At 38.0% G+C, this 9,626-nt stretch overlaps 1 pseudogene; it reads right to left on the bottom strand.

Annotated features, from left to right (window-relative positions):
• Positions 1-3,495: 3,495 nt before the first annotated feature.
• On the bottom strand, positions 3,496-4,470 carry LOC102854741 (annotated as a pseudogene).
• Positions 4,471-9,626: the final 5,156 nt, after the last annotated feature.

The raw sequence follows: 9,626 nt of genomic DNA, 5'->3' as shown, positions 1-9,626 counted from the left end.
TTGTATACTTTATTTTTCTTAGCATATTCTATTTTCAGAAGTTCTGCTGCTATTCTACCTCAGAAGCTTCATGTCATAAAATAATGTATAGTGAAAATGCATATTCATGTAGTGTAACCTATTCTGTAAATCTCCGTATCTAAATAATTATTATGTTCCATGTCCTTTTAAGAGTTGTTACAGGGGGAAATAATACCAGTTTATATACCCTTTACATCATAGGAAGGTAGGGGAATTATTACAATCTTTCATAGATCTCACCTTTTCCCCTGAAAATTTTAGTTTTAACTACTAGTAAAAAACCCCCATAAACTACTGTTGTTGTTAGGTACCATTGAGTTGAGTATGACTCATAGCAACCCTTTGAACAAAAGATCTGAACTCTGTTCTGTTCTATGCCATCCTCACACTTCTTGAAACACAAGAGCCTGTTGCAGAAGTCACTGTTGTCTACTCACTTGGTGGAGGGTCTTCCTCTCTTTCACCAACCCTCCATCCTTTCTAGCATCATGTCCTTCTCCAAAGAATAGCCCTTCCTAGCAACATGCCTTGCAAAGTATGTGAGGTGAAGACTCATTTTTGCCTCCAAACAGCACTTCTGCTGCACCCTCTCTGAGACATATGTTTATTTTTTTTGCCATCCATGGAATATTCAATGCTCTTCTCCAAAAACACAGCTAAAAGGTGTCAGTTCTTTTCCTGTCATCCTTATTTATTGTCCAACTCTCAGATGCATAGCAGAGCAAGTGATTGAAAAGATTATGTCCTGAATCAGATGCACCTTAATCTTCAAACTAACATCATTACTCTTCTATAATATGGAGCAGTTCCTAACTGCAGATGTTCCCAGTGCAATGCATCTCCTTATATCCTGACTGCTGGTACAAAGGATGTTAATTGTGGTCCAAGTAAGATGAAGCTGTTGACAGTTCTAACCTCTTCACTATCCATCATGATGTTGCCTACTGGTCCAATGATATGAATCTTTGTTTTCTTGACATTGGCATACTTTCCATATTAAAGGCTGCATTCCTTCATTTTCTGCAACAAGTGCTTCAAGTCCTTCTCACTTTCAGCAAATCAGGTTGTGTCATCTGCATAACACAGGTTATTGATGTCTCCCTCCAAACCTGATGCCACACTCCTCTTCATAGAATCCAGCTTCTCTAATAATTTGCTCATCATACAGATTAAATAGGTATGGAGAGAGAACACAACTCTGACACACTCCCTTCTTAATTTAAAACCATGCAGTTTCCTCCACTCTGTTTGCACAGGACCTCCTGGTCCAGGTATAGGTTTCCCATTAGCACAGTTCAGTGCTCTGGGACTTCCATTCTTCTTAATGTTAACTACAACTTGTTATGATGCAAAGGACTCTAATCCTTTTCCCTTTAAATTTCAAACTTTCCTACAAATGTATAAATACATCATGTTTCCTATATTTCAAATCAAGCCCCCCAAATAGTATTATCTAAAAGCAGAATATTTTTCACTTAAAATACCTTTAATGTAATCCTCATCATCTTTAATGCTGCAGCCCAAGACAACTAGGTTGTCTCTTGTGTGAGATTTTCTAATAGTCTATTGACTGGTTTTATAACCTGTATCCTTTTTATTTCTCTCTTTTATTTAAATAATTAACCATATAAAACATGTAATTTCCCAAGAAAGTAATATTTCTACTTCTTTCTACATGTTATAGGTGGAAAGTAAGAGAACAATAAATAAATAGTCTGCTTAATACATAATCTAAACTCCAATTAAGTACTCAAAGACATTTTATGAGAGTAGTTTAGACTCATGCATTCATGTCTCTGAACATAATGTGACTCTTCCCTCCTCCTTGTGTAATCTTTTATCACTTCAGATTCTACGGATTTCTCTTTGAGGTTTTTATGTATGTTTGCTGTGTAAATAATTCAATATATAAATAAATCAGTGAAGATATCAAAACTCTGCTAAGCTTTCAGATAAGTTTGTCCAAACTTCTCTAGCCTATTTGTTAAAAAATTGGAGCACTAATTTTATATCAGGTATACAGATAATTGTCTTATTTAGTCTTTATGAATTTCTACAAAGAGGTTATTAATAATCTTATTTTCAAAAGAATAAATTCAAATTGAATCATTATCAAATGGCACAAGATTTAATATATAAAATGACTTGTGAGATAGGTATTGGAAATTAGGCACTTACACATACTCATTCATTGCTGTTTAGTAAAAATTTATTCATATCTGACTCTCCAGTGGGTTTTCAGAGGCTGTAAATCTTGTAGAATAACATTCTCTATCTTTCTCCCATGGAACAACTGGTAGATTTGAACTATTTGCCTTACTGGTAGCAACTTCCTATCCACTAGGTCATGAGAGCTCTAGAGTAACTAACTCTGCTTCTCATTATGCATTGCATATCACACCTCAGTGGCAGAGTTAGGATACACTAAACCTATAAGCTAAGAAGTTGCAAACTTAGCTCTGACACATTTTAAATGACTGTTGGGAAGTAATTTTCTTTTAAAGGGATAATTTATTGTCACAAAACCCTAATTCCTTCTTTAAACATGCTGGTGATTATGAAAAAGACATTTTATAATTTGTACCTGTAAAAATACATGACAACAGTGGCAGACCTTGTTATCCAACTTCAGAAAGTGGAAGGAGAATCATTATCAGCATCAACTGCTTAAGACTGATATTTGTGAAAGGGCAGGATATCAGGCAATATCCTCTCTGCAATATTTTTAACAATACTGATGCTAGTCTTGCCTCTCATGACACTCTCTGCTTCCCTGCTGGGCTTAATAATTCATTGCAATGGCCACACAGAACTCAGATAATACTTACTATTATGGGATTTATTGGAAAAATAACAGGTTACAATCAGGAGTTGAAAAGAATTCCTTACATCTCTTTCTGTCCTCTTCTGCTATGTCCTTCCAGGGCAAGTGTCAACAAGCTCCTTAACTCAACCAACAAGGGTTTAGAGGCATTCATTTGGCCAACAAGATCCAGTCCAAGAGAGCTCAGTTCTTTCACTGTGGGCCTGGATGTCCTTTGTACTATGTATTGTGGGTCTCTTGATTCTTTGGTTCCTTCTGCTGCCATTTCTCTTCTGTTGCTTCTTACTGTTTCTCATTATATCTGATGTTACAAGACTGTTTCTCTTGGGTCTAGGAGGTTCTCAGCACAGGGAATCTGTGTCCAAATGACACTGGGTTCTTCTATCTTCTTCTTGATGCTAGTCAGATCTCCTATTATCTGTTTACTTCTCTCTCTGATTTTTTTGATGTAAGATGAAAAGGTGTGACTCAAGCAAGGCTAGAAACTTGAGTAATGATGATGACTTGAATGCATGCTGCCCTAATCTTGCCACATTAACTTAACAGACTAATCATCCTGAATACAACATAATCATTAAAACATAGAGGTCAGGATTGACAATAAACAAATTATTTATTTTCTAGTGGGCAAATTAAGATAGTTGCACAAGTTATGGGGCTCAGCTGCCAGCTGGAGAATCTAGGGAATCTCGGCACAGAAGCCTTCGCAAAGCTTGTTTTACTTCCTTGTTCCTCAGAGTATAAATGAAAGGATTGAGCATTGGAGTGACTACTGTGTAGAAGACAGCAGGAATGCCAGCTCCTGCTCCACTGGAGCGAGGCTGCAGGTAGATACAGACAGGTGGCATGTAGTACAAGAGCACCACAGTGAGGTGGGCAGTGCATGTGGAGAAAGCACGCTGCCGACCCTCAGCTGTGCGGATCCTCAATACAGCAGCCACAATAAAGACATAAGATATAACAATGAGTATTAGGCAACCTGCAGCCACAATGCCAATATTGGCAAGCATGACAATCTCATTGATTGTAGTGTCTGCACAAGCTAGCTTCAGCACAGGAGGGATGTCACAGAAGAAGTATGCAATGTGATGAGGCCCACAGTACAATAGACAGAAGGTAAGAGAAGTGTGGATTCCTGAATGTATAGCGCCTATGACCCAGGTGATCCCAGCCAGCCCTGCACACATTTGTCTGTTCATGGCTACTGGGTAGTGTAAGGGTTGGCAGATAGCTAGGTAACGATCATAGGCCATGACAGTGTATAAGAAGCACTCACTGCTGGCCAGGAAATGGAAGCAGTAAAGCTGGACAGCACAACCTTCAAAGGAGATCACCTTTCCATCCAGGCTTAGGAGCCCTGCCATTACTTTGGGCACTGTCACTGTAGACAAACATGCATCCAGGAAAGAGAGATGTCCCAGGAAGTGATACATGGGGGAGCGGACATGTGGGTCAAAGCACACAGTTATGAGAATGAGAAGATTACCAGTCACAGTGATGCTGTAGAAGAGGAGGAAGAGGAAAAAGAAGAGAGCAGGATATTCAGCTGTGTACATCAGACCTTCCAGGAAGAAATATCTCACCACAGTCTGGTTAGGGAACTCTGTGTCCATGATCATTTCCTCACACAAAGTTATTATTTATTTCTTTGGGCAAAGCCAGTATAAAATATAGCATAAATAGATATTTAAAGCCCCAAAGTCACTGCCATCAAGTTGATTATCACTCACAGTGACCCCTCATCTGGTTTTCAAGGTTATAAATCTTTACAGGAGGAGACTATCTCGTTCTCTGGAAGAGCTGCTGATGGAGCCCAATCCCTGATCTTTCGGTTTGTAGTCGAGTACATGAATCTGAAATACTAACCATTGGCCCAAGACATCATGATCTATTCCCTAAGCAGGAGAAAAACATACAGAATCATTCTACCACTTCATGCTGTTTTAGTGTTTTCTTCTTGCTTATTTCATGTTAGAAAGGCTCCTTTTTTCAAAATCAGTCTTTCAATATGGGATCATCAATATTTGTGAAGCATTTAAAAGACTGTCAGAATTATTTGAAGAAATGCGTCTTCTAAAAATTAGAACTATAAGGCTATATGGAAAATAACATTTTCACTGAATATTTATAAATACATTTATTTCCACCCCCCATATTCCAAAATTGTAATTTTCCTACCATCCCCATTTGTTCTACTATGGGGCAGATTTGAATAGGCAGGCTCTTATCTTCTGGGGAAACTTGTTTAGAATTTGAGTCTTATTACATCAGCCAGGTGCAGAGCAGCCCCATCCATCCATCACCAAAGGGACTTCTTTGGTATTCCAACTACCCACGGGCCTCTTGTGTATGACAATAAGGCCTTGGAGAATTAACAGAACAATCATTAGGCTAAATTGTGAAGTCTATTACATACTTGTCCTATAAATTTTTGTCACCTTAACCTTTTAGGATTATTCATTTTTGTCTTCTTTGTGAGCCTTTTCAACCAGGCCAAAATAGAATTAAAAAACTAACCTTTTTCTTACCTTTTACCTTCTAAGTCTTATCATATTTTGCATTATGTATAAATTTTCTTTAAAATTATAAATTAAATTAAAAATTTAAATGAAAAAAATATAAATTCTTACTTTACAATCATATTGGATGCTATCTAACTATGTTGTTGTTGTTATGTATGATAGAGTCGGAACCAATCCATAGCTGACTCTCCAGCAAGTTTTCAGAGGCAGTCAATTGTATGGGAGGAGATTGCCCATCCTTATTCCATGGAGGATTTGCTGGCCTCAAACCACATGCCTTTGGGATTGCAGCACAGCTTCTTGCCACTCGATCACCAGAGCTCCTTTTCATTATTGTATTTTTTCTTGTAATTAGAGTAAAGGTTACTGGGAATATTGTCTTTCATTCAATCATTCACATATATTTTGTTTTGTAAATTTAATTACAAAATTCACAATATGTCCACATTTTCCTTAATGTTGTTGTTATGTACAATCAAGTCAGAACCAACTCATAGTTGACCCTCCAGCATATTTTCAAAGGCAGCAAATCACACTGGAAGAGATTGCCCATCTTTCTTCTAAGGAGCAGCTGGTGGATTTGAACTGCATGCTTTTTGATTTGTAGCACAATGTCTTATCACCAAGACACCAGGCTGTCTTCTGTAATTCTTGTTCCTATTAATCATTCTACCCCAATCCTCCTGCTTTCAGGTCTTTATCCTTGGATAAATGCTGATCTTCTGATTTTTTATGATTGGTTATTCTAATATATGAGTGCATCCTTAGAGTAATTGTGTTGTGTGTGTGTGTCCGTTACTCATCTCTCAATTTGTATATGGTTGTTAGATGCTATTCAATAGAGTACAACTCTTAACAATGCTATGAACTATACATCTGAACCCCATCTTACCCTATCCTGTGACATTGTCACAATCTTGGGCAGACTTGCTGTAGACACTGTCAGTCCATTTGTTAGGTCTTCCTCTCATTCACTGTCCCTCCATTTTCCCCAGCATAATGTCCCTCTCCTAGCAATATGCCCAAAGTATGTGACTTTTGTCATCTTTGCCTCCAAGAAGCATTCTGGATGCACATTCTCAAAGATATATGTAGTGGTTTGAATATATCAGTGGTGTGCTATGACTTAAACTGAGGAGAAAAGTGGCAAAAATGTCTAAATAAAATTAATAATTATAACATGGAATGTACTATGCATCCAAGAAAAGTAGAAATTTGTCAGAAATGAAACTGAATGCATAAAATCAACATCCCATGCTCTAGTGAGCTGAAATGGATTGGCATTGGCCATTTTGACAAATTGGAGTTGAATGGTATCACTTCACTACCAAAAAGAATATTTTAAGATCAACCTTATAGTACAGTGCAAGCAGTGATAGGACAATATCCATACACATATAAGGAAGACTTGCTAATATGATTATTATTCAAGTTTACACATCAATCACCAAGGCCAAAGATAATGAAATTGAAGATTTCTACCAACTTTTGCTGTCTGAAATTAATTAAGCATGCATTCAACATGCATTATTAATACATGGTGATTTATATGCAAAAGATGGAAACAAAAAAGGATTAGTGGTTGGAAAACATGGCTTTCATGATGGTAATAAGGCCAGAGATCTCATAATAGACATTTTTTTCTGATCAGTAACATAAATTTCAAATACTAAATTTATGAAAAGCAAGGATGTCACATTAAAGATAAAGTGATAAACTGATGCAATTCATGTTCTTTTCAATTGCTTCACATGCATATGAAATTTGGGAAAGAATTAAACATAGAAAATTAGCATTGCTGATCTTGAATTGTGGTGTTGGTTAAAAATATTGAGTATACTATGGCCTGCCAAAAGAATAAACAAATCTATCTTGGAAGAAGTTTAGCCAGGGTGTAACTTCAGAGCAAAGATGGTGAGACTTTGTCTCACAGCTTTTGCCCCATATTAGGAGGGACTAGTCCCTGGATAAGGTTGTGTTGTGGCGGCCTCTGGAGAAAGGCGACTCTGCCTCCAGGAGCCAGGGAAGCCACGTTTGGCCTTGGTCTGAAGGCAGAGCGGCTTCAAACCCAAAAGGAGAAGAGGAGGGAGGAGACAAACGGCCATAATGGCCCAGGTTTGCTCCACCCAGGTGGCTGTGATCCTTTGGCCAGAGAGGATGGTGCTGTGTATGTGGGAGTTGTGTTGTGGCGTCAAGGACTCTCCTTCATAGGGTCGAAGAGAAAACGATGTGACCAAGACAAAGGTGGGTGACTTTTAGTTCGCGGTCCTCAGGCCAGTCTTTCATTGTTTTTGTTCAGACATTCCTCTATGTCGTATAGCCCTGGTGTACAAGTTGCCGTCCCGCGGTCACTTGTGGTTGCTGTGAGGCTGAACACTGTGACACGGATGTGTCAAATGTGTCAATGGTTGGCTACAATGCGGACTGAGAGTGGGGTGGAGCTCCCCGATTGAACAAGTGTGGAAGGAGGAGTGGCGTCCACTTCCATAATAGCTTGCCTCTGGAAACCCTATGAACTTGGAGAGAGGATGAAAGGCACCCAAGCGTCAAGGACTCTCCTTCATTGGGTCGCTTTGAGTCGCCTGCGACTCGACGGCACTTAACAACAACAACAACAGTCCCTGGATAAAGATGTCATTCTTGTAAATCATCAAAAGATGATGACCCTTTTGAGATAGATTGTCACAGTGACTGCAACACTGGACTTAATTAATCATACCTTAGATCATGAGGATGGCATAGCATCAGCCAGGCTTTTATCCTTTTATACATAGGATCATTATGAGTCAGAGTTGACTCGATGGTACCTCACAATAACTCTACTGTATGTATGCAGCAATATTTATATCCATATAAATCCTTGATATTTTAAATAATTGATTTTAAAATTGCCACTTCACAGTCCCCAGAATGGCTATGATTAAATTTTTTTAAAAGACACAATGTTGTGTCTTGTGAGCAGAGCTGAAGGAAGACTAGCTAAGGGAAATGTGGTTCCAGAGGGTCAAGAGCTCGCTCAAGCTAATGACCCTGAGCAGCTTCAGAACCCCTGCTTTTATTTAGCGGAAAATTAAAGCATACAGCAAAGCATAACTTCATAGGTTGGTTAACTGGTTAAGCATAGCTGCCTTTCTAGCAGTTAATCTGGGTTATGGTAACCCATATGAGACGTTACAGAAATAAGTTTGAACAGTTTCCAAGGGAACATCCTTGTACTTATAGAAGGGTTTTACTGTACTCATAACTACGCTATCAAGAACCTCCGAAATTTTCATGTTTAACTGAAACTTCTCCAAGTTCCCTTCATAGTAATACATGCTTCAGGAAGTCTGGGACTGCTTTCAGTCCCATCCATCTTGGCATCTTTCGCCTGCTTTCAAGCGGTGCAGCCAAGTCCTTTTGCATGTACTCCATGACTGTTAGTAACCCTCTGTGAACTAGAGTAACTACACACAACACAAGGGTATTTGAAGTGAAGGAAATGAGATTCTCATACATTTTAGGGAAGATGTAATTTGATAAAGTCACTTTGGAAAACAATTTGTCAGTTTCTGAAAAAAAATTTAATTATCAATTTGTTATAACGCTGCTGTTTGGGGTTATGGAGTTGTTCCAGTTTTTTTTTACATTTAATCACAAGTTATTGTTAACATATTTTGATTGCATGCTTGATCAGTTTCAGACTATAGAAGTTGGTAGAAATTTTCAATTTCTTCATCTTTGACTTTAGTGATTGGTGTGTAAACTTGAATGACAGTTATGTTAACATATTCTCTGTGTATGGAGATGCATATTATTGTGTCCCCGATTGTGTTGTAGTTCGGGATAGATCTTGAAAGATTCTTTTTTGGTCATAAATGTGACACTATTTATCTTGAATTTGCTGTTCATAACACAAACCATATGGTTGTCTGATTAAAAATGACAAATATCAGTTCTTTTAAGCTTCCTGATACCTCAGATACCAATCTGAATGTGTTCCATTTAACTTTTGGATGACAGCACAGCTTCTTACCCCTAAGCCCTCAGAGCTTCTTTACTTAGCAGAAGTCAGCTCAATACTAGAATTCTATTTGATCTTTTCTGACTTTATCTTTTACTATCCATTAATTTGGAAATTGTTAAGAAAGAAATGGAATGCATAAATATTGACATATTAGGTATTGGAGAGATGAGATGGACTGGCATGGGGCATTTTGAGTCTGATGACCATATGATATATTACTCTGGAGATGAAAAGACAAGGAAAAACGGGGTTG

The sequence above is a fragment of the Elephantulus edwardii genome, unplaced genomic scaffold (assembly GCF_000299155.1).
Source record: "Elephantulus edwardii isolate Elephantulus edwardi_28Jun2011 unplaced genomic scaffold, EleEdw1.0 scaffold00171, whole genome shotgun sequence".
Taxonomy (NCBI): domain Eukaryota; kingdom Metazoa; phylum Chordata; class Mammalia; order Macroscelidea; family Macroscelididae; genus Elephantulus; species Elephantulus edwardii.
This window is presented reverse-complemented; position numbering and strand designations above follow the sequence as displayed.